Source organism: Rattus norvegicus, chromosome 13, assembly GCF_036323735.1.
Source record: "Rattus norvegicus strain BN/NHsdMcwi chromosome 13, GRCr8, whole genome shotgun sequence".
Taxonomy (NCBI): Eukaryota; Metazoa; Chordata; class Mammalia; order Rodentia; family Muridae; genus Rattus; species Rattus norvegicus.
Window position 1 is genome coordinate 72328758 of NC_086031.1, and position 24613 is coordinate 72353370.

Below are 24613 nucleotides of genomic sequence, written 5' to 3' on the forward strand. Positions count from 1 at the left end.
GTTAAACATTTCTTTAAATGCTTCTCAGCCATTCAAGATTCCTCTGTTGAGAATTCTCTGTTTAGTGATGTACCCCATTTTTAAAATTGAGTTATTTGACTTGTTGGTAATCTAATTTTTTGAGTTTTTTAAAAAATATATTTTGGATATATCTGACCCTCTTTTGGATGTAGGGTTGGTGAAGATCTTTTCCCGTTCTGTCCTATGGAAAGATCTCCCATGCTCATAGATCGGTAAGACTAGCAGTAAAACTGGTCATCTTACCAAAAACAATCTACAGATTTAATGCAATTCCCATCAAGATTCCAACATAAATCTTTACAGACTTTGAAAGAGCAATTTTTAACTTCATATGGAAAAAATAAAAAAAGCTAGGATAGTGAAAACAATCCTGTACAATAAAAGAACTTCTGGAGGATTCACCATCCCTGACCTCAAACTGTACTAGAGAGCAATAGTAATAAAAACTGCATGGTATTTGTCTGAAAACAGGTGGGTTGATCAGTGGAATTGAACTGAAGACCCAGAAATAAACCCATAGCTGTGGATACTTGATTTTTGACCAAGAAGCCAAAACTATACAGTGGAAAAAAGAAAGCATCTTCAACAAATGGTGCTGGTCTAACTGGATATCTGCATGTAGAAGAATGCAAATAGATCCATATTTATCACCCTGCATGAAACTCATGCTAGAATGTGCTCCCAGGATCTGCCTGTCTCCAGTGGTGGGGTTACAGGCATGTGCCATGATATATATATATGATATACATGATATATATATATGTATATATATATCATGTGGGTATTATTTGAATAGGTGTTTTTTCCTATATGTATGAATGTGTACCACATGCATGATGTCTGGAGTTCATGGAGGTCAGAAGAGGGTATCAAGTCTCCTGGAACAGGAGTTATGGATGGTCGTGAGTCTACCATGTAGGTACTGGGAGCCCACCTTTTGTTGTCTACAACCAAGTTACTGTGTGAGCCAACTCTCCAGCCCCTTTCCAGTTTTGTGAGACAAGGTGTCTCACTGGTATGAAACTCATTGATTAAGGTTAAACAGACAGGCCAGTGAGCCTCAAGAATTGGTCCCTGCCTTCCCAGTACTGAGATTTCAACATGTGCCAGTTGGACTCAAAACGTTTTTTTTCATCTTTATTAGCTTGGGTATTTCTTATTTACATTTTGATTGTTATTCCCCTTCCTGGTTTTCGGGCCAACATCTCCTTAACCCCTCCCCCTCCCCTTCTTTATGGGTGTTCCCCTCCCAACCCTCCCCCCATTGCCGCCCTCCACCCACCAGTCTAGTTCACTGGGGGTTCAGTCTTAGCAGGACCCAGGGCTTCCCCTTCCACTGGTGCTCTTACTAGGATATTCATTGCTACCTATGGGGACAGAGTCCAGGGTCAGTCCATGTATAGTCTTTAGGTAGTGGCTTAGTCCCTGGAAGCTCTGGTTGCTTGGCATTGTTGTTCATATGGGGTCTCGAGCCCCTTCAAGCTCTTCCAGTCCTTTCTCTGATTCCTTCAACGGGGGCCCCGTTCTCAGTTCAGTGGTTTAATTCAAAATGTTTTTTAAAAGATTTTATGTGTTTTCTGGGGATCAGACTTAGGTCTCTGTGTTTGTAAGTCAAGTGATTCACCAATGGAAGTACCTCAGCACCTGTATGAAAATACAGGATTTTTTTGAGATTATAATTTAATTATAACATTTCTTTCTTTTCCTTCCTCTCTTCGAACCTCTCATACATCCCTACTTACTCTCCTTCAAATTCATGACCTCTTTTCCCACTATTTTTTCTTGCATACATATGTGTGTATGTATTTCTAGGTAGAACCTGTTTAGTCCGCATCGTGCTTCTTGTGTATGTTTTCAGGGCTGATGGTTTGAGACTGGATAACCAACTGCTGTGCTCGTCCCTGGGGAAGACGGCCTCTCCTGCTCCCAGCTGTTTCCCGTTGTCTATACCTCTTTGTGTGGGGTTGATGCATCCAGTGTGGCATGACTGTTGTGTCATCCTTCTTCAGCTCTCATTTGGGTGGCCATGTTTTTGGGTGGCCATGTTGTGGAGACTTTATTCACGTAGCTTCTGATGTTAGTAGGAGACATGTTCTCACAGGAAACTCCCTGGTCCTCTGGCTTCTGTGATCTTTCTGTTCCGTCTTCTTCAGTGTTTCTTACGCCTTAAGTTTGGCAGTATACTGTAGATACATCCACTGGGACCCGCCTACACAACTCTGCATTTTGATTGGTTGTGGATTTCTGTAGTGGAACTCTATCTTTTGCACAGAGAAGTTTCCTTGATGAGGTGTGACGACTACACTTGTCTACAGAGGATTTTTCTCTGCCTTGCTCCCCATCCCCCTGTTTTTTATAACAGCCATCTTTTTTGTAATGAGGAGTCACTGATGGGCAGGACCAACCTAGAAGCCTATCAGCATTTCCTGCTCTTGAGAAAATGTCTCCGTACTCCTTACTGGTCCCAGTTCTGGTTTGGATGACCATAGACTGACACACTAACTATAACCTCATTATTTCCACCCTGTTTTCTTTCTGTTACAGCCTCCAGTGCATCCATTGGAAGCAACCATCCAGCAATATTTTATTATATCATTTTCTTCTCTGGTTTTCTTTCTGTAGAAAAGACACAACCACTGAAGAAGCGCCCATTTTTCATTCCCATTGAAGCAGAGCCATGGGGGGGCAGGAGCAACTGGAAATGATCAGATCTGTATTTCTGTCTCTCTTCTGCCACCTGAGGACCTCAGGCAAATGTCTTTACCTCTGTTCTACAGCTGGATGTGAGCCTATTTAACTCAGTACACCACGATTTCTCCAAGGACAGAAAATGTAGAGCTTGTCTTTACACGACTTGACACAACAGGAACACATTTAGTAAATATTTGGGAATCATAGCTCTAAGTGCTGCTGAAACATTGTCACACATGCACATCTATCACTAAGAAATATCACTTAATAGAGTGCCAAATATATGCCATTTATGACTTAATCTAATCAGCATAACTCTGTAGTGTCAGCTGTTATGATTTCTAGTTTGCAGGTAAGAAAACTGAGGGCAGAGAAATTAAGTGATCTACTTCTTTGAGAGTGGTAGGAGCATTGAGATTTGAACTCAGGGTTGCCTGTGTCTGTTCCATTAATCTGTGCTCAGGGTTTATGCTCTTTGTTTAATGACAATTCTGTGTTGCTGTAAAGGACTTTGCCTTTTTACATATAACTAACAAGTTGCTGAGTCATCTTGAAAAGGAAACAGCCATGAGCAGTGATCAATGACAGGTGGCACCTTGCTCTTGGGGTATCTTTCTTCATAACCAATCCTGGTGTCCTTCTCTCCCCAGAACTGGACCTGCCTTAGATGGTATGTTCCCTCAGCATTGCTCCCACTCTTCGGTAGAGGCTCCATTCCCTGCTCCCGTGACAAGGAATTTCAGTTGAATGAACCAGGTTTCTTGGTAGTGTGTCAACACTGCTGGTTTGCAGACACCCTCATGTGCTTTTCCCATTCCTTCTGGGAGCTTTCAATCCATGGGAGAGATGAGGTAGAGGAAGACGGTTCTATGGAAGTGACTTCGTGGTACTGCAGAAGCACTCAGATCACACACAGGGCTTGGGAGCTTCGGAACTCAGCCTACTGAAGAGATGTCTGTGAGAGACCAAGGATGAGCAGGTTGGCCAAGTAAGGCCACAGCCTGTCAAAGCCTCAGGTTATCATGAACGTCTCAGATTTAATTTTTCCATTTTCCCTTCAGAGCTACAGCTAAAATAATCCAGGAAAATATTCTCTCTCTCCCCCACCGCCACCTTGTTTCCATCCTCATTCCCTGATAGACTCCATCTCCTGGCTCCTGCCCTGTGAGTAGTCTTTGCTAGGCTCTAGACCTTCTAGGAGCTGCCACCTATAATCGGGTCACTGAAGGAGTCTGCCACACTTGGGATCCAGCTCTTTTCCAGGAGCAAATGACAGGTATAGTTATCTGGTAGATATTTTCATTTAGTAACAACTGGATCCTCAGTCAAAATTGAGTGGGCTGCTATGCTCAGTTGTGAAGTGTGTGTGTGTGTGTGTGTGTGTGTGTGTGTGTGTGTGTGTGTGTTTTCAAATAATGAATCTCCCAAGTGGCTTTTAGTTACTTAAAAGTTTCCTGGAAAACTTATGTTTCTCGTTAATTTTCCCATGGTAATAGTAAGCAAATTAGCTATATTTTTCACTTAAATCTTTTCCCGCACTCTTCCCTCCCTCCCTCCCTCCCCGCCCCCGACCCTGCTTCTTCTCCATCTCTCTTGCCTCCTTTCCTTCTCTCCCTCTCCTCGTTTGTATGTCTTGATAGGTTTGATTAATGCCTCTAGGAAAAGAACAGATTAGTTTTTCTTGCTCTGTGATTTGCATTAGCACAGAGAGTACTGTGGCTCATACTGGAAGGCCCTGGCCCATGGCTTCCCTCCTGCTTGTGACCCCAGCATTTATGTGGAGGAGAGCATAATATTAGAACAGCCTTACTTGTTCTTAGCCTTCAGCTTGGTCCTATTACTATCTGTGGTAAGAGATTCAAATCCTTCTTGTTTTCCCAAATGCTTGGAGAGGTTCCTCCAAATGTCCTGATTATAGGACAGAGCTATTTCCTAGGCTATGTAGAATATGAAATATTGTGTGTTCAATCCTTGCTGGCTTTCCCTGTCTTTTTTCTTGCTCACTGGGGTTTACAACGTAACTCTGGCACCAGCTTCTGCAGTGAAGTGCATCTTCCTAAGGGAGTCCGACCCCCTCAAATTACGACTTCTCCAGGGCAGATAGACTGGCAGTTGTTTCTGGTAGAACCAGAAATGCTAATGAGGCCTTAGGATGGGCTGGGGTTCACACTGCCCTATGAACTTGGTTCACAGTTCCCTGTGAGCTAGGGTTCATACTGACCATGAAGACTGGTTCTGCTGTCTGAAGTCAACTCTGGGAATCTAGAAAATGTTGTTCTAACAGAGTCCACAGTGGTACTTTTTCCACGAAATTACATTAGCATGTATAACTCGGGCAATTGATTTCTTTTTTACTTGGTTCTGGGCAAAGTCCAGTTTATGGCAAAACACACACACACACACACACACACACACACACACACACACACACACACACACACACACACACAAACACACACACTTGGGCCGAGCCCAGTTTATTGTATGGTTTCACTGAATTCAGAGGCTGGTGAAATGACCCAGGGAAGCTGTGTGATTTTTCAGTCTGAGTTTCTCCATTTAACTTGCTGTGAGGCTACACTCAAGCCATCTATGGTATAAGCTCTCATAATGCAAAGTGCAGAGGGAGGGTGGCCAGAAGGCCATTTGTAGTGTCATAGAGTGCCTGCTCCTGTTAGAAACCTCTTGTCAGGCAGTGGACAGCACTGTGCATAAAGAATCCCCTTGGGATATATTACCTTATTTGTCAGATGAGGAAATTGAGACTTGGTGAAGGGAGCTCATTTGTAAGGGTAAGATTTGTGACTATTTCATTTGGAAAACAGGCAGTTACTCAAAGGTTAACCACACGTTTACCATATGACCCAGTTGTTTATTCTTATGCATATGCCCAAGAGAATTAACAACATACATCCACACAGAACTTGCTCACAGATGGTCATAGGAACATTATTCATAACATATAAACATCTAGAAGCAGGGTGAGGGAGATGACTCAGTAGTAAAGAGCTTGCACCTGAATTTGGATCCTAGGAACCTAGTAAACAGTGGGTATGGCTGTACCCATCTGTAATAACAATACCGGAGGGGGGGGCAGGAATAGAGATAACTGGGACACTATAGTTTGATGGCCAGTCTAGCCAAAACACTGAGTTCCTGGCTCATTGAAGAGACCCTGTGTAACCCCCTCACCCCCTGCCCAAAACGGTGAAATAGAGATATCTGACACCAATCTCTGGGCTACTCTTTCCTTCTCTCCTTCCCTCTCTCACACACACTCTTACGCATACACCACACACACACACACACACACACACACACACACACACAATACCACACACACAATACCAATATCATCCACACACAGATACCCACACCCAAACTCTCACACACACATCTGTACATACATATACATATGTACATATACACACAGAATACACACAGAAATATACAGACACACATATCACACAGAGATACACTCACAAAATACACACACACACACACACACACACACACACACACACATGCACCCAAAGAAGAAACAACCCACTGCCCATCAACAAGAGAATGAGTAAAATGAAATCTGTCAGGATAGTGGAAAGAGATTTGACAGTGAAAGAAACATAGTATCTAATGCTCACTGTTATAGGTTGGCTGTGAATGTTTCCCACAGTCTCACCTGTTTGAATGCTTGGTCTTCTTTGGGTGGTACTATTTGGAGAGGCTGTGGAATCTTGGGTGTGGATCCTAACTGGTGACAGTAGATCACTGGGATCAGGTCTTCTATCCACTTCCAGTTCCTGTCTACCTCTCTGCTTCCTGGTTTGATGGCCATGTGAGAAGCAGCTCTGCTCTCCTGTAGCCACAGAGCCATTCTGCTTGCTTTCTCAGCAATGGCAGACTGCATCCCCTGAAACTACAGGTCAAAATAAACATTCCCCTACTTGGTTCCTTCATTGGGTGTTTTGTCACAGCAACAAGAGAAACCAACACACATGTTATAGCAGGATTGACACTGAAAATTGGTATCGTGAAAGGGCTCTGTCAGAAAGACCACACCCTTCATGGTTCTGTTATGCGAAACATCCTGAACATATGGAATATAGATTAAGGGTTGGGGTCATGGAGGGCTTGGGTAGATGGAGATAGGCAGTAAATGAATATAGCATTTCTTTTTCAGATGACAAAATAGCTCCCAGAATTGATTTTAAGTTTGGTTCTAAATATCTTCTAAATTCCCAGTTGTTTCCAAAATTGATTGTAGTGATGGCTGTACAACTCTGATGCATATCCCCAAATGTCGCTGAGGGGGGTCAGAAGCCAGAACTCATGCAAGATGACATGCTTCCATTGTGACCTCCACAGCTAGGTGGAGCCAACAGTTGTGTGGGGCAGTAGACTTATCCAACTCACTGGACTCAGAGACAGTGAGAGCTAACAAGCAAGCGTCTCCAGAATGAAGCACACGGTCAGTATTCAGACACAGTACTCAGAATTAGATATAGTCTCTGGTGGGGGATGGACCACAGATTGAGGATCAGCTCTTCTAGCAGGGAAGACAGATGCTGTCATAATTGCAACAGGGAATGCAGGTCAAAGTGTGCAGGAGGCACATCAGAAGGAGAGGGGTTAGGGGTGGATTAGAGCTGTCTTGAGGGCCTGGATCTTTGATCTTTAAGCTCCCATATGAGAGTGTTTATGACAGCAGATTGCCTTCTTTTCTCCTCAAGCTTTCGGTCACATACAAGGGCTGGGAAGGCTGGTTGGGGAGTTTCATGATTGTGCTGTTTTCCCTGACAGTTTGGTAAGAATTAAAGACTTGAAAGGGCATACACACACACACACACACACACACACACACACACACACACACACACACACACACACACACAGAGAGAGAGAGAGAGAGAGAGAGAGAGAGAGAGAGACAGAGACAGAGACAGAGACAGAGACAGAGACAGAGACAGAGACAGAGACAGAGAGTTCAGTTTGGGCTTCTTGAATATTGGACACTAGTTCCATCCTTCAGCTAATCTCATAGAGAGTTTATCAGGAGATGAATCTTAGAAAGGAGTGGGTGTGTGACTCGTGTTCAGGCTCCTCTTTCTTGAATGCTCATCACATAGACACTCAGAAAGATGTTACATATCAGCTGCTGATGCACATGAACTGCGAGGTTACTAGGTAAATGAATCTGGGCATATGTATTATATATGAACACATAAGTGCATAAACCAGGTTTTGTGAAGGGGCCCAAGGGAGCACTAAGTAAATGGAGAAACAGCTTGAAGCCCATGTTCATGTCTTTGTTCCCTGCACAGGATCTGGTCCATGGCAAACCGTCAGTCAATATTTATTGCATCTGAATAGGCAATGTTTATTCTAGCTGGTCTTGAGGATGATGTCTGATGACCTTCAGGTTCTGAGTTAAGCAAGTAGAGCTTAATCTTCTTGGCCAGATGCTCAGAATAGTCACCTGTCTTGTGAGGAGCCACCCAGAGGAGTTGGCACATGACCTGACAGGCCACCCTGTCTTCACATTATCACTCTCTTGGGAGCTTTAGTAGCATGCAGCTGCCAAACCAGACTCTCTGGGGGTATAGCCTAGGTGTTGGGGGTGCTGGTATTTTTCTCTTCAAACACTCTCCCTCATGATTCTAATGGGGCCTAGAGGCAAGAACCTCTGGTGGATTAAGGCATTTTCAGGTAAGAAGGTGAGTGCTTGTTGCCAGAGGTAAATGACAGCTGTCCCCAGAATAAGTACAGAAGTGACAGTGATGCTTTCAGAATTCTAGACTCATTTTATTTATTTAAAAATTTAAGTGTTTATATATTTGTGTGTGCAATACATATGTATATATGTGTATGTATGTGTATATGTATATATATGTATATATATTTCATGAGCATACAAAATTGTGGTTTCCTTATTGTGCTTTCTATTTATTTATTTTTTATTTATTTATTTATTTATTTTTTAAAGCAAATCTTTTTTTTTAAATTTATTTATGTATTTTATATATATACACTGTAGCTGTCTTCAGATACACCAGAAGAGGGCACCGGGTCTCATTACAGATGGTTCTGAGCCACCACGTGGTTGTTGGGATTTGAACTCAGGACCTCAGGAACTCAGGAAGAACAGTCGGTGCTCTTAACCGCTGAGCCATCTCTCCAGCACTTTCTTTTATGTTTTAATTCTCTCCTTTAAACTTTTCTTTCTTTTTTTCCATCTTTATTAAGTTGGGTATTTCTTATTTACATTTCAAATGTTATTCCCTTTCCCGGTTTCCAGGCCAACCTCCACCTAAACCTTCCCCCTCTCCTTCTATATGGGCTTCCCCTCTCCATCCTCCCCCCATTACCGCCCTCCCCACAAGAATCCAGTTCACTGGTGGTCCAGCCTTGACAGGAACAAGGGCATCCACTTCCACTGGTGCCCTTACTAGGCTATTCATTGCTACCTATGCAGTTGGAGCCCAGGGTCAGTCCATGTATAGTCTTTGGGTAGTGGCTTAGTCCCTGGAAGCTCTGGTTGCTTGGCATTGTTGTTCATATGGGGTCTCAAGCCCCTTCAGCTCTTTCAGACCTTTCTCTGATTCCTTCAACGGGGGTCCCGTTCTTAGTTCAGTGGTTTGCTGCTGGCATTCGCCTATGTATTTGCCATATTCTGGCTGTGTCTCTCAGGAGAGATCTACATTTGGTTCCTGTCAGCCTGCACTTCTTTGCTTCATCCATCTTATCTAGTTTGGTGGCTAGTATATGTATGGGCCACATGTGGAGCAGGCTCTGAATGGACATTCCTTCTGTCTCTATTATAAACTTTGCCTCCCTATACCCTCCCAAGGGTATTCTTGTTCCCCTTTTAAAGAAGGAGTGAAACATCTGTATTTTGGTCATCCTTCTTGTGTTTCATGTGTTCTGTTAATCTAGGGTAATTCGAGCATTTAGGCTAATATTCACTTATCAATGAGTGCATACCATGTGTGTTTTTCTGTGATTGGGTTTTGAGATCCCATTTGTTGATTCTTGATCTTAGATCATAAGCCATTGGTGTTTTGTTCAGGAAATTTTCTCCAGTGCCCATGTGTTCGAGATTCTTCCCCACTTTTTCTTCTATTAGTTTGAATGTATCTGGTTTGATGTGGAGGTCCTTGATCCACTTGGACTTAAGCTTTGTACAGGGTGATAAGCATGGATCGATCTGCATTCTTCTACATGTTGACCTCCAGTTGAACCAGCACCATTTGCTGAAAATGCTATCTTTTTTCCATTGGATGGTTTTGGCTCCTTTGTCAAAAATCAAGTGACCATAGGTGTGTGGGTTCATTTCTGGGTCTTCAATTCTATTCCACTGGTCTATCTGCCTGTCTCTGTACCAATACCATGCAGTTTTTATCACTATTGCTCTGTAATACTGCTTGAGTTCAGGGATAGTGATTCCCCCTGAAGTCCTTTTATTGTTGAGGATAGTTTTAGCTATCCTGGGTTTTTTGTTATGCCAGATGAATTTGCAAATTGTTTTGTCTAACTCTATGAAGAATTGGATTGGAATTTTGATGGGAATTACATTCAATCTGTAGATTGTTTTTGTTCAAATGGCCATTTTTACTATATTAATCCTGCCAATCCATGAGCATGGGAGATCTTTCCATCTTCTGAGGTCTTCATCAATTTCTTTCTTCAGAGGCTTGAAGTTCTTAACATACAGATCTTTCAATTGCTTGGTTAAAGTCACACTGAGGTATTTTATATTATTTGGGACTATTATGAAGGGTGTCGTTTCCCTAATTTCTTTCTCGGCTTGTTTCTCTTTTGTGTAGAGGAAGGCAACTGATTTATTTGAGCTAATTTTATACCCAGCCACTTTGCTGAAGGTGTTTATCAGGTTTAGAGTTCTCGGGTGGAACTTTTGGGATCACTTAAATATACTATCATATCATCTGCAAATAGTGATATTTTGACTTCTTCCTTTCCGGTCTGTATCCCTTTGATCTTCTTTTGTTGTCTGATTGCTCTGGCTAGGACTTTGAGAACCATATTGAATAAGTAGGGAGAGAGTGGGCAGCCTTGTCTAGTCCCTGATTTTAGTGGGATTGCTTCAAGTTTCTCTCCATTTAGTTTAATATTAGTTACTGGTTTGCTGTATGTGGCTTTTACTATGTTTAGGTATAGGCCTTGAATTCCTATTCTTTCCAGGACTTTTATCATGAAGGGGTGTTGAATTTTGTCAAATGCTTTCTCAGCATCTAATGAAATGATCACGTGGTTCTTATCTTTCAGTTTGTTTGTATAGTGGATTACGTTGATGGTTTTCTCTATATTCAACCATCCCTGCATACCTGGGATGAAGCCTACTTGATCATGATATATGATTGTTTTGATGTGCTCTTGGATTTGGTTTGCAAGAATTTTATTGAGTATTTTTGCGTTGATATTCATAAGGGAAATTGGTCTGAAGTTCTCTTTCTTTGTTGGATCTTTGTGTGGTTTAGGTATAAGAGTAATTGTGGCTTCATAGAAGGAATTTGGTAGCGCTCCATCTGTTTCAATTTTGTGGAATAGTTTGGACAGTATTGGTATGAGGTCTTCTATGAAGGTCTGATAGAATTCTGCACTGAACCCATCTGGACCTGGGCTCCTTTTGGTTGGGAGACTTTTAATGATTGCTTCTATTTCTTTAGGAGTTATGGTCCTGTTTAAATGGTTTATCTGTTACTAATTTAACTTTGTTACCTGGTATCTGTCTAGGAAATTGTCCATTTCCTCCAGATTTTCAGGTTTTGTTGAATATACGCTTTTGTAGTAGGATCTGATGGTTTTTTGAACTTCCTCTGATTCTGTTGTTATGTCTCCCTTTGCATTTCTGATTTTGTTAATTTGGACACACTCTCTGTGTCCTCTGGTTAGTCTGGCTAAGGGTTTATCTATCTTGTTGATTTTCTCAAAGAACCAGCATTTGGTTTTGTTGATTCTTTGTATAGTCCTTTTTGTTTCTACTTGGTTGATTTCAGCTCTGAGTTTGATTATGTCCTGCCTTCTCCTCCTCCTGGGTGTATTTGCTTCTTTTTGTTCTAGAGCTTTAAGTGTGTTCTCTATATATGCTCTCTCCTGTTTCTTTCTGCAGGCACTCAGAGCTATGAGTTTTCCTCTTAGCACAGCTTTCATTGTGTCCCATAAGTTTGGGTATGTTGTACCTTCATTTTCATTAAATTCTAAGAAGTCTTTAATTTCTTTCTTTATTTCTTCCTTGACCAGGTTATCATTGAGTAGAGCATTGTTCAACTTCCATGTATATGTGGGCGTTCTTCCCTTATTGCTATTGAAGACCATCTTTAGGCCGTGGTGGTCTGATAGGACGCATGGGATTATTTCTATCTTTCTGTATCTGTTGAAGCCTGTTTTGTGTCCGATTATATGGTCAATTTTGGAGAAAGAGCCATGAGGTGGTGAGAAGAAGTCATATCCTTTTGTTTTAGGGTAGAATGATCTATAAATATCTGTTAAGTCCATTTGTTTCTTAACTTCTGTTAGTCTGTCTATGTGTCTGTTTAATTTCTGTTCCCATGATCTGTCCATTGATGAGAATGGGGTGTTGAAATCTCTTACTATTATTTTGTGAGGTGCAATGTATTCTTTGAGCTTTAGTAAGGTTTCTTTTATGTATGTAGGTGCCCTTGTATTTGGAGCATAGATTTTTAGGATTGAGAGTTCATCTCAGTGGATTCTTCCATTGGTGAATATGAAGTGTCCTTTCTTATCTTTTTTTGATGGCTTTTGGTTGAAATTCGATTTTATTCGATATTAAAATGGCTACTCTAGCTTGATTCTTCAGACCATTTGCTCAGAAAATTCTTTTCCAGCCTTTCACTCTGAGGTAGTATCTGTCTTTGTCTCTGAGGTGTGTTTCCTGTAGGCAGCAAAATTCTGTGTCCTCATTATGTATCCCGTTTGTTAATCTGCGTCTTTTTATTGGGGAGTTGAGTCCATTGATGTTGAGAGATATTAAGGAATAGTGTTTGTTGCTTCCTGTTATCTTCATATTTGGAGGTGAGATTATGTTTGTGTGCTTGTCTTCTCTTTGTTTTGTTGCAAAACGATTAGTTTCTTGCTTTTTCTAGGGTGTAGCTTGCCTCCTTATGTTGGGCTTTACCATTTATTATTCTTTGTAGGGCTCTATTTGTAGAAAGATATTGTGTAAATTTGGTTTTGTCATCGAATATCTTGGTTTGTCCATCTATGTTAATTGAGAGTTTTGCAGGATACAGTAACCTGGGCTGGCATTTGTGTTCTCTTAGGGTCTGTATGACATCTGTCTAGGATCTTCTGGCTTTCATAGTCTTTGGTGCGAAGTCTGGTGTGATTCTGATAGGTCTGCCTTTATATGTTACTTGACCTTTTCCCCTTACTGCCTTTAATATTCTTTCTTTGTTTTGTGCATTTGGTGTTTTGACTATTATGTGACGGGAGGAGTTTCTTTTCTGGTCCAATCTATTTGGAGTTTTGTAGGCTTCTTGTATGTTTGTGGGAATCTCTTTCTTTAGGTTAGGGAAGTTTTCTTCTATGATTTTGTTGAGGATATTTGCTGGTCCTTTGAGTTGGGAGTCTTCACTCGCTTCTTTACCTATTATCCTTAGGTTTGATCTTCTCATTGTGTCCTGGATTTCCTTTATGTTTTGGGACAGTAGCTTTTTCCGCTTTACATTATCTTTGACAGTTGTGTCAATGATTTCTATGGGATCTTCTGCTCCTGAGATTCTTTCTTCTATCTCTTGTATTCTGTTGGTGATGCTTGTACCTATGACTCCTTGTCTCTTCCTTTGGTTTTCTATATCCAGTGTTGTGTCCCTTTGTGCTTTCTTTATTGTTTCTATTTCCATTTTCAATTCCTTCACCTGTTTGATTTTGTTTTCCTGTAATTCTTTCAGGCATTTTTGTGTTTCCTCTCTAAGGGCTTCTACTTGTTTACTTGTGTTTTCCTGCATTTCTGTAAAGGAGTTCTTTATGTCTTTCTTGAAGTCCTCCATTGTCATGATCAAATGTGATTTAAAATCTAGATCTTGCTTTTTTGGTGTGTTTGGATATTCAGTGTTTGCTTTGGTGGGAGAATTGGGCTCCATTGTAGTCTTGGTTTCTGTTGCTTGGGTTCCTGTGCTTGCCTCTCACCATTAGGTTGTCTCTGATGTTACCTTGTTCTGCTATTTCTGACAGTGGCTAGTGGCTGCTATATGCCTGTGTGTCAGGAGTACTGTTTTCCTGTTTTCTTTCAGCCAGTTATGGGAACAGAGTATTCTGCTTTCAGGCATATAGTCTTTCCTGTCTACTGGTCTTCAGTTGTTCCTGTGGGTGAGTATCCTGAGTCTACCAGGCAGGTTACTTGGAGCAGAAAAGTTGGTCTTACCTCTCTGGTCTCAGGCCTGAAGTCGCTCCTTGGGGGCTGCATTTCAGCTCTCCGTGAGGGCAGCTACCAGAAGGGCCTGCCCTGCTTTTTCTTGGGTCTCTGTGCACAGGGGTCCCAGATGGTGTTAGGTGTTTTCCTCTAGAATCAGAAATGTGGGCAGTGTAGTCTTTTCTGGCTTCTCAGGTGTGTTTGCCCTTCTGAAGGTTTAGGTCTCCCTCCCACTGGATTTGGGTGCAGGGAGCTGTTTGACTGGGTCCCTTCAGATTCTGGCGGTGTCTGGACTGCAGGAGACCTGTAGCTTGAGTGCCCCTATCTTCCTGTTCCCAGAGGCCCTTTACAGTTTCCTCTTGGGCCAGGGATGTGGGCAAAGGTGGGCAGTGCTGAGGTCTCTCCTGCCCTGCAGTCTCAGGAGTGTCTACCTGTCTGGGCAGTGAGCTCTCTCTCTCACAGGGTTTGGGAGCAGGGAGCTATGGGCTCAGGATCAGCGAGGTTTGGGCTCCAGCAAGAAACCGGAAGTGTTTAGTCCCAGAGGATTTTCGCCTCTGTGTCCTGAGTCCACCATGCAGGTCACTTGGAGCAGAAAAGTTGGTCTTACCTCTGGTCCCGGGCCTGAAGTTGCTCCTCGGGGCCTGCGTTTCAGCTCTCCATTAGGGCAGCAACCTGAAGGGCCTGCCCCTACTTCTGGGTCCCTGTGCGCAGGGGGCCCTGATGGCGCTAGGTATTTTCCTCTAGAGATAGAAATGTGGGTTGGGGATTTGGCTCAGTGGTAGAGCGCTTGCCTAGGAAGCACAAGGCCCTGGGTTCGGTCCCCAGCTCAAAAAAAAAAAAAAAAAAAAAAAAAAAAAAAAAAAAAAAAAAAAAAAAAAAAGAAAAAAGAAAAGAAATGTGGGCAGAAAGTAGTCTCCTCTGGTTTCCCAGGCCTGTTTGCCCTGGTCCGTTCAGATCCAGGCGTAGTCTGGACCTCAGGGCTCTTGTAGCTTGACTGCCCTTATCTTTCTGTTCTCAGAGGCCCTATACAGTTTCCTCTTAGTCCAGGGATGTGGGCAAAGGTGGGCAGAAGTGGCAGTCTTTCCTGCCCTGCAGTCTCAGGATTGCCCACACGTCTGGGCAATGAGCTCTCTCTCCCATGGGGGTGGGAACAGGGAGCTGTGGGCCCATATGGTATTTTCATATACCCTTTTTTTTGGTTGGTCACCTCTCTGGCTTTTCTGCCCCCCATGTGTCTGTCCCCCACTTCCCACATGTACTCTTTCATCTCCACAGATCTCTCTTTCATTTTCAAGTCACATTCAATGTCATTTGTCTGAGCTACGGCTCCAAGGCTGTCCTGAGGCTATCCTAATACAGTGTACTGAGGGGTGGTTAGTAAGGTGACTGGAAGTTGGGAGAAAGAGGTGAGCTTCATTACTGGAATAGTCAACTGCCCTTTCACCCACTTAATTTAGTCTGAGTCTACAAGGGGAGGCCACCAAGGCATCCTGGTACTCCCAAGGTGTCCCTTATTGAAACTGTTGACTGGGCCTATGAAGGACTCTGTTATTTATGAAGTGCTTGTTCTGGGGTAGTTCCTGCTGCCTCGCAGGCTGTACTACACTCCAGGTTCTCTAGCCTGGTGCTCAACAGTGGACCATCAGGATGACCAAAAAGTTCTGGAGACTTTGTGGAGTTTGAATATAATCATGGCAGCATACTTTATTTTACTCCCAACCAAATGGGTGAGGAAAGGTGCTCTGATGCTTTCTGTAGGAGGAGGGTGTCCCTCAGCGAAATAGCTCTGAGCAGTCTCCATTAGCAAACAGCACCCCTGAAAAAAAACCACCAGAAGTTTCTATAAACAGTTGAATCATTTGAAATCTAAGTTCTCCCTCAGGGAAGGAGGGTGTTGAGCTCCACATTGGGTTCCTGAAAACTAGGGAGGAATAATCCAAGCTTAGTGAAGGTGCATTTTCTTGTACCTGAATCAGGAGAATTAGATTATCCTAATTTGTTCTTCTCCAAAGGCATTCGAGCTAATGCTCCTTTTTATCTCCTGCTGTCTGCGGTCCCCTTAGGACTTATTTTGTAACCTTGCCCTAGCCGGCTTCAGGCTTTCTGCCCCTCTCTTCTCCTTTCCCATGATTCCATCTCGACCATATGTACTTGATAGAATCTCACACACCGGCTTATTTATTAGTGACCAGCTTCTTTATCTCAGATAGTATGTCACAAGCAGTCAAGACTATAGCTCTTGATGGTAGTTTCACAGATTTAAGATGGAGAAGCAGGATCCATATAGTTCCGGAGTCAAGGAAGTCTGATAGCCAGCCAGTGAAAAAATACCGGACTGTTGGAGAGAGGAATTTTACTCACTGGAGCTGGCTCAGACTTTAGATATGAAACATTTGATTTATAGTTTCTATTTCACTCTGATAGAAAATCCTGCTTATCCTTATTGGAAGGTCGAATGTGTTGGGTCTCTTAGCAGAGGTAGCTGTTAAAACGTATTTCACATTCGAGGAAAGGGGCTCTTGTTATTCATCGTGTTTCCATTTTAATTATGATTTTTCTGGCATCACCTTTTACAAGAATAACCTAAGGCCTGCAAGGAGTGATTTCCCTTAATCAGTTCTTAAGCCTCCCCCCGCCCCAGTAGCTCTACAGCTCTTACCGTACAGATGAAATGAAATGGAGAATTGAGCAATTACCCAGTGAATCTGAGCAGTGTAGAGTCAGCAGTCAATTAGAACAGTTCTATTACAAGGCTTCTTCCCCTCCTTTCTTCTTTTTTTGCTATACAATCATGACTTAACTCTTTATACTCCTGACTTGCATTGAAACTTGTCCTCTATATTTTCTCCCTCTCCCTCTCCTGGAACCTTTTCTACATGATTTCTTTCTTCTTTTGACTCACTCTCTATCTCCATTCCTTTTGCAGAGAGACCCCAGATTTCCTCCTTTCCTCAATTGTGAGCTTAGGTTCTAGCATATCATTTCCTAGATGCTACTCCACATCAGAGAAGCTGCACTTGAATTCCTGAGAAATACTTCCTTGGCCTTATAGGCTAGTGCTTTACTCCACAGGGCTGTCTGGGTTTTGCCTTGAGACAGTGCCTGTGACTTATACACTGTGTGGGTACTATGTGGGAACACTCTCTTAGTTGTAGAAGGCAGAACTCTTATCTCTTGTTTTCCATGTCAGGATCTCTGTCCTATATATCTGGGGCTGGGGAGATGGCTCAGTGGTTAAGAATACTTGCTGAATTCAGATCCTAGCACCCATGCCAGATGGCACATGAGTGCCTGCAACTCTAGCTCCAAGGGATCTGATGCTTACTTCTGGCCTTCATGGGTACCCAAACACACGTGTACATATACTCCCATAGACAGACAGATGGATAGATAGATACATATAAAGCACACACAGAGATGGAGAGGAGGAAGGAGGGGAGAGGGAGGGGAAGGGACTTTTCTATATTTAGGTCTTATTTATCGTTTTTTACTTTATCTCTTGTGTACAACAATCTCATTTTCCACCTTAACACTTTTCCTGTGTGCGTGTATATATGGTGTGAATGTGCACATTGTATATGTGTTAGCAAGTGTGTAGAAGCATGTCTGTGCCTGTGCCCAAGGTTGATGATGGGTCTCTTGACTTTCTTGTCCTTGTTACTGGGAACTCCTACATTGAGGAACTGGGTATCAGTAGAGCATTTAAAGCAATAAGGCAGGTCTCCAGCACACCTGGGGACAGCTCACAATCTGTGTTTAAATTGCCATCCCATTTATAAAAATGGGGGAGGATAATTCTTGTCTACTCTGCCTTGGAGACTGTTTCGGGATTCAATTAAGAAAATCTACAGGAAAGTGCTTTAATTCATAAGTCATGTAAGCAGCAATGGGAAGCAACAAGGCTGTGGGAGCAAACATGAGTGTTGGCATGTCCCAGGCCCCATCTTGGACCCCAACTATCTGCTGTGACTTAAGTTATTAGAAAACAGTTCTTCCTTTTTTTTTCCCGTCTTTGAAATGGTAAGAGTAACTCTGACCTTGGTTGGTTCTGATGATTAAGGAAATATTTAAAGATGTTGGCTCATGAAGCTACAGCGGAACTATCTCTCCTCTCTCTCTACCTTGTCGCTAAATCAGATGTTATTGCGCTCATTGTCTATTACAGCCACAGCCACAGATGTACTGGCTTAAACAATGCAAATCTGTTACCTGCCGTGTGGACGCACAGGTCAGAAGTTTAGTGGGCTGCACAGTCTTCTCAGTTTTCCAGGCTGTTATCCAGTATCCTGGTTACCAGGCTTTGGGGAGCATCAGCTTTCGGGGCCCCTTCAGCCTGTTGGCAGAGTTCCACTTCTTCTGGTTGTGAGGCAGAGGTATTCACTTCCTTGCTACCTGGAGGCTGGGGTAGTTCTTACCTTCTAGACGCCACCCATGCTGCCTAACTTAGGTAACTGTTCCTCTTGTTTCAGAGTCAACAATGTCCTTAGTGAACTGGCTGGAATTCTTCTTCCACCTATCTTTAGCACCCCAAAGCCTATCACAAGTTCTAGGGTTAAAGCTGTTGGCATCTTTGGCAGGTATTATTGTTTTGTAGTGCAGCAAAAAGATTGTCTGTCTGTCTGTCTGTCTGTCTGTCTGTCTATCTATCTATCCATCTGTGTATCTCTCTCTATATATGTATTTATATATGTATGTATTTATCTATCCATCCATGTATGTATGTATATATGTATGTATTTATCTATCCATCCACCCATGTATCATACATGTATTTATGTATGTATGTACACTTATCTATGTATATATATGTATGTATCTATCTATACATTTTTGTATCTATCTATATATCTATGTATGACTATGTATAGCTATCTATCTATCTATCTATCTATCTATCTATCTATCTATCTATCTATCATCCACCTCTATCTCTATATAGTTTTGTATTTATTAACTGAACCAGATCAAATATCCAAGAGACTTAGCTTAGTGCCTGATGTAACATGAGACTTTGACCAATGCTAGGTCTTATTTTTACAGTTGATGAGTGAATGGCAGCAATCTCTTGTCTTTTCTGCACTCCTGAGGCCTTCCCTTCACATTTGTCTCTAACTTCAGCTGAAGCTCTTAGCCCAGCCCCTGTTTGGCCAGGCTGATTCCTTGCTGTTTTGTGTCCTGTCTGTACCACAGCAATTTCTCCACTAGAGCTTTCTGATTATAGAAACAAATATTTCTCCTGGATTCATCTAGTAGAGTATCTAGCACATAGTAGAAGCTTAATACACGCTTGTTGAAAATAATAATGAGAATCAATTGCACTGGTAAAAATAACTGGTCCAGTGATGATCAGTTGGAAGCATCCCTTAACATCAACATTGTAGGCCAGGGCATTCAAGGAAGGGGAAAATGTGTGCATACTGATGCTGTGCTATTAAGAGAAAGTCTTTACCGAGAGACTTCTTTTTCTTTCTATATATTACTGTTTTTTTAAAAATTAATGTTTTAGTCACATGCAGAATAATGACCTTTGTTATAACATTTTAAAATATACATATCATGGTATCTAGCTGATATTTGCCCCACTTCCTTCTTCCATCCTTCCTCCCCTTCTTGCTGGTCCCCTTATTGTCCCCTAATACACTAGGTGGGAGTACAGATATGCTTTCATATCACACATATGTATATAGATAAGAATATATAAATACATATCACATGTCATATATATGGATTTATATATTTAAATTTAGGTTCTGAAAGACCAGATCTTGGGTTCAGACTCCATCCTGATCTAAGGTTGAACTCTCTGCCACCAGTTTCCAGGTTACTCCCCAACAAACCCGTGCCTCCACATTGCAAGCCTGCCCCTGGCACTTCATTCCTAACAACCACCAATCAGGAGGAAAGCAAAAGTTAAGCTTATGGTTTGGCTCTCAGCACCGGTCAATTATTTTAAAGGGCAATACAATTCCATAACAGCCCCCCAGTCAGATGTGTGCCAGGCTAGAAATCCCCTCACTTGCTCACCATTTCCTATAAAACCTTGTCCCACTGAGAGCTTGGGGCTTCACCCTCCTGTCAGAGATGGCGGTGTGGCCCAAGCTTGAGCTTGAATAATAAGGACTTAGTGAGATTGCATCTGAATTAGCTCCTTGGTGGTCTTTTGGGGCTCACAAACGGGCCCTACAGTTCCACATATACAAGAAAACTAGAAAACATGCTATTTGGTCTTTCTTCTCTGTCAGTACCTTGCTTTGCTTCCCCCTCCATGTAATTTATAAATGCATATTAATACATTCTGATGTCTAGATTCCACATATTAGAGAAAGCATTTGCCTTTCTGGCTCTAGTTTACTTTATTTAATATGGTTTCAATTTTCCTTTTTTTTTCTGCAAATGACACAGATTTTTTCATTTTTTTTTCTTTTTATGACAAGGTCTCATGTATCTTGGGCTGGATTTGAACTTGCTATGTAGTCAAAAATGACCTTGATCTGGTGGTCTTCCTGCTTCTACTTCCTGAATGATGAAATTACAGACATGAACCCTCATGCCAAGTTTATGTGGTGCTGGGAATTGAACCCAAGGCTTTGAACATGCTAGGCAAAGCTCTCTACCAACTGAATTATGCCCGCAGGCAATTTCCAGTTTTATGTAAACCACATTTCCTTTATTATTATTATTTTAAAGTTTCATTTTGTATATTCATTATTCATGGTACTATGTTACATAAGGATATTTTCATAAAGTACATATTGTATGTTGAACCTTTAAGCCTCCTCCTCCCTCCTCCACCCACCCCTTCCCTCTCACTAGTTCACTTCGTTCCTTTAATTTCCCTTCTACTTTCATGTCATAATTACACACATGATTTTACATATCTATATAAAATGTAGAATGAGGAAAAACCTCATGTTTTGGCTCAATTTACTTAATATAATTATCTCCAGTTGTATCCATTTTCCTTATATATCATTGCTCTTTTTTATGGGTGAAAAAAAATCCCTTTGTGTATTAATTTCTCTCTCTCTTTTTTAGTTCATGATGCGGCTGTTGGCTATCTGTTTCTACTACCTAAATACAGCGATTAGGTTGCAATAAACACTGATATACAGTGGTCTCTGTAATGTGCTGCTTGGAGTCCTTTGGAGGGTTTCATAGCATCCCCTGATTCATGTGTTGATGGGCATGGTTGCTTCCACATATTGGCTGCTAAAGTGAAACATGTTTGTGTAAGCATCTCCGTGGTACCTTCAGGTACCTAGGAGTGAGACAGTAGGGTCACATGGTGGTTCTACATGGTGGTTTTCTGAGGGACCTTTGCTCCGATTTCCCTAATAGCTGTCCCACTTTCCCTTCCTATTAGCAGTGTGTAAGGCTTCCCTCACAGAAAGATTTTGAATACGAATATGGGTTGTGTTTGTAACGTGTCCAGGCCCAGATCGTGTGGAGGAAGGCAGTTCTAAAATAGCTGCAGACTCTTGCTAACTATTGTCCTTGACATTTATGGTACAGTTTCATCACTTCTCTGAATGCATCAAGCAACACAAAGCCACCACGTTGAAGTAACGACCCGCCATCTTGGCTTTCTTCTCATCGGTGACTCACCGGGACTTACTCTGTCTCACAGCAGATTGGACCTGGGTTTCCTCCTCTTAGAGACTTTCAAGTAGCTCTTCTGCCTGATTGGGTTCCCCATTGTTTGTTTTCCCTAATATGCTGAATGCTCCTTCTCTATTCATTGTGTGACATGTCCTCCAATGCCATCGGTAGTTAGTGATCAATAATGATCAAACAAGGGCCATGTTCTGGGACAGCATATGTACTGTTGCTATATGTGTTAACATTTTCTCTGTTTCAGTTTGTCAACCTGCCCATGTGACTCCATCAGCCGGGAGGCCAGGCGCCTCCTGCCTGTTTCTAGATCCCTTAACAGCTGTTTTGAGCTTGGCTGGGCCTTTTGCAATAATTGCTCCCATTCAGGGACTTTGGTCTTTTGATATTTATTTTTAGATTCAATATAGTCTCCATTATTTTAAAGGAACAGTTTTATTGTCTGAAACAAACAACCACCAATGAAAAATTGGAGCCAAATCACAGGCCTCAGGACCCAGATGAGGAATAAAGAAAAATTGTTTATAGTCATAAATGCTTTCTTTGCAGTTTTCCTTCTGCCTATTGGGCAGGGGCACATTTCCTAGTACCACAGACCAGTGATTAGATACCAGATTATGTCTTGATGTTATAACTGTGCTGCTCTCTGATAGAAGTCTGGGAATTCCAATTTCCTCTGGATTCAGTGCTACATTTTGGAGTCAGCCAGGTTAGGTATGACTATGTGTCCTATGGAAGGATTTCTGGGAAGGTAGTTCTCAATGGCTACCTCTAGTTGACCTCCCTTGTACAAGTACTTTACACTCAGCAGGTATGCGTTTAACATTCAGTGTACTGGGCGCTGTGCAAAGTATCTGAGAGATGCAGAGACACCTGAAACAGTTCCCGATTTCAAGCATTTTTGACCTGGTAAAAGACTTGGGCTTTTACACAAAGTAAAAAAAAAATTGACTCCGTGAAGCTGCAGCTCTAAGGAATGTTGCATGATTAGCAGGGGAGAGAGAGTTAGGACACAGTGCTGGACTCATTGCCTGGCATTTGGTGAGTACCTCATGTGGGCAACATGGCTAGTTTGGGAAAGGTGGTATATGTAATTAGAAATGTGCAAGGAGAGAGGGGTGAAGCCAGAGTGTGTCTCTGATGCCTTCTGCTCATACTTGGAGCAGTACTAGGCCAAAGGTGGGTGACTTCGTTGTGACCAAGAGCAACAGCGACAGAGTACCCATCCACAAAAACAGCAGACAATTGGGCCACACATAACAGTCCATGAGTGTGGATAAGCATGTGTTCATAGGACCCCTCTTGAGGGATCTACTCTTTCACCCAGCGAGCGAACCAAGGAAAGCTTGAACTATGGGTGACAGGCTCAGAGGCAGTTGATATGAACTACAGGTGCAGGCTCAGAGACGGTTGATAGGCTTCTTACCATGGGCCCTGACTACTGCCTCATCTCCTACCCAGGTCTTTCCGTTTTCTCTAAGCCATCCTGGCTGCCACTAGTTTCTTCTCACAGCGTCATGAATTGGCCTTTCTTTTCTCTCTGTGTGGAATGATCCCTATAAGTCCGTTTTCACTGAAACTTTCGAATTACTCTTTAAGACTTAGCACAGACTTAGCACAAGGAACAAGACAACATTCCCTGGGCATTTTAGGTTGAGTTACTTTGCTATACTTTCACAATGGTTGGCTACATGTCTGTCTTATTATTTACTGCTATCGACTGTTTGGTTCTATGTCTGTCCCTAGATATAAAATTCTGAGCTCTACTAATCACTGTTTTACCCCAGTAGCTTTAATATACTGTTTGGGACAAAGCTAATATTTAATGAATATTTTTTAATAAGTGAAGTAGATTTGGTGAAAAACTGTAAGGAAGATATATAATATTTGTCACCTTATATATAAAATATCTACCAGGTTTAACCAGGCCCAGTTGTTACAATTAACATTAATGGATCTTAAGGACTGGCAAAGGAGAGAGAAAAGGCCAAGTGAGCAGAGCCTGAGGCTTCATTAGCAGACAGGGAGAGTAGAGAGGCTGGGGATATTTTATCACAACCGGCTCTACACAATACCTCATGGAAAAGAAATCTGTGCCAAAAAGTTATGTGAACTGAGATTTACCCTCTCCATCCCCCCTCTCTCAAAATATGAGATGCCAGGGGTCAAGCTTTTCAGGTATCATTTTTCAGGAATTACACCTCCCCCCCTTTTTTAATACTCAAGTGTATGTATGTTTCTCTGCATGTTGGTGTATGTGGTTTATGTGCACATGCATGCATGCGTGTGTGTGTGTGTGTGTGTGTGTGTGTGTGTGTGTGTGTGTTGTGTGTGTGTGTGTGCATGTGGAGGCCAGAGAACAACTTTGGGTGTCGATCTCAAAACTTCACCTCATTTATCTCCTCTGAGGCAATCTCTCATTGGTCTGGAGATCATCAGTTAAGCTAAGTGGCCGCTGAGATTCCTCTGTTTCCATCTCCCCACTGTTACGATTAGAGGCCTGAGCTCCTACACTCATCCATTTTTAAGTTGGGTTCTGAGGTTTAAACTCAGGTCCTCAGCTTGTCTAGAAAACATGTTACTGACTGTGCAACATCTTTAGTCTTAATTTAGTTTTTCTATGCATCAATAAGTCATCCCTTCATTTATAAAATAAAATGTAAATGTCTATCCTGTGTCAGGCATTGTTATAAGAACCGAGGATGTACCAGTGAACATTATAGGTCATGCTTCCTGCCCATCTGGAGCTTACAGTCTGGTGTGAAACACAGGCAATAAACAAAAGAAACAGTACAGTGAGTTTTGAGAATTAGTCAAATATTCTCTCTCTCTCTCTCTCTCTCTCTCTCTCTGTGTATTTATTTGTTTATATAGATCACATAGGTATGAAAAAATAGTAAG

The 24613-nt window shown here is 42.1% G+C and overlaps 1 long non-coding RNA gene across 1 annotated transcript in view; it reads left to right on the plus strand.

Moving 5' to 3' along the window:
* Positions 1-6965: 6965 nt before the first annotated feature.
* LOC120096293 (uncharacterized) overlaps positions 6966-24613 on the plus strand; it is an 82946-nt gene continuing 65298 nt past the window's right edge. The window contains exon 1 of the long non-coding RNA XR_005492569.2: positions 6966-7180. This is a non-coding gene — a long non-coding RNA (uncharacterized LOC120096293). The remainder of the gene's footprint in view (positions 7181-24613) is intronic.